Here is a 1,329-nt window from a genome sequence, read left to right as displayed (position 1 = left end):
GTAGAAAATGATATTCTGAAAAGAGAATAAAATACACTCATAAGAATCTTAACTAAAGGTACGTTACTATGTTTTTCAATACTACAGACAACAATTAAGTCATTATCATGCAGAGGTTATATCTGTAAGTTGTTTGCTCTCTCTTATTACCTACCTGACACTATGATTACAATACGAACATTAAACTGCAAAGTTTATTTCAAATGTAAAATCATCCAAGTGAAAGGTTAGTCACACGGGGAAATAAAAAGGAAATTTTTAGACTCTAAGTGGAGTAGATGAGTTATAATAAAAACTAATAAAACTACGGAAAGACTAAAAAGTCTACTTCGTGATCTCCTATCAATAGTTAACGAATAAAGCTGTTCCATTGTTCTCTGTTTCCTCACGCAGAATGAATCTTTTTCCAGAAAATTCAATCTTTTACCCGTTTCACAGATCACGTGAATAAGAATAGACCGTGAACATTCTAGAACGCTGCCGTTAGTAGCAGACGACGCCCACATTATGACGTCACATTTAGTCACGTGATACGTCTTAGCCAATCGGCGTCTGGTACCTATAATCACTCATAAGAATCTTAACTAAAGGTACGTTACTATGTTTTTCAATACTACAGACAACAATTAAATCATTAACACGCAGAGGTTAAAAACTAATAAAACTACGGAAAGAAAGTTTGTTCTATTCTTATTTTTACTGGTATTTGTTAAGACAAAATTCCCTCCAAAGAGGCAATGTGGCTTATGATGTTTATTTGGTTTGTATTACTTTATTTTAATATTTTACTAGTTGATATCTTACCTTGACATTCATCAATAAAAGAATTGACCAAATCAATTTTCATTTACATAGAATGCATTAGTGGTCTTAGTCTTATATCAGTTATTGAATTATCTCCCTTAGACCACAAGGTCTAATGGTCCCTATGGACTATATGGACTCACTCCACTAATTCATTTGCCATCTCTTCCCATGTCAAAAAACACGAATTTAACCTTTTATAACTTTTTCCAGAAATCTCGTTGAAAGCTTTCCAATATGTCGAACGAAAGCCTGACCAATTCCCAATGTCTCCTAAAAAATTCAATATATGATGATCATAAACATTTTGAGCTACTAAAATTGAAAGTAGACTACTACCGGTTACACTCATCCGCTAGAGTTTGGCACTTCACAAAACGACTATNTTTAGAATTAGCCTTCCGCCTTTAGGTCTCTCATCATCTCACCAAATCTGAGAGATAATGCAATTTCAGACATCAAATTCCAAATCTAGACCAAATTTTACCCAAAAATAGGCAAGCAAAAACCCCAAAAGGGAGAGAG

Source organism: Lottia gigantea (assembly GCF_000327385.1).
Source record: "Lottia gigantea unplaced genomic scaffold LOTGIsca_595, whole genome shotgun sequence".
Taxonomy (NCBI): Eukaryota; Metazoa; Mollusca; class Gastropoda; family Lottiidae; genus Lottia; species Lottia gigantea.
The sequence above is the reverse complement of the archived record's forward strand: the minus strand, read 5'-3'. Positions refer to the sequence as shown.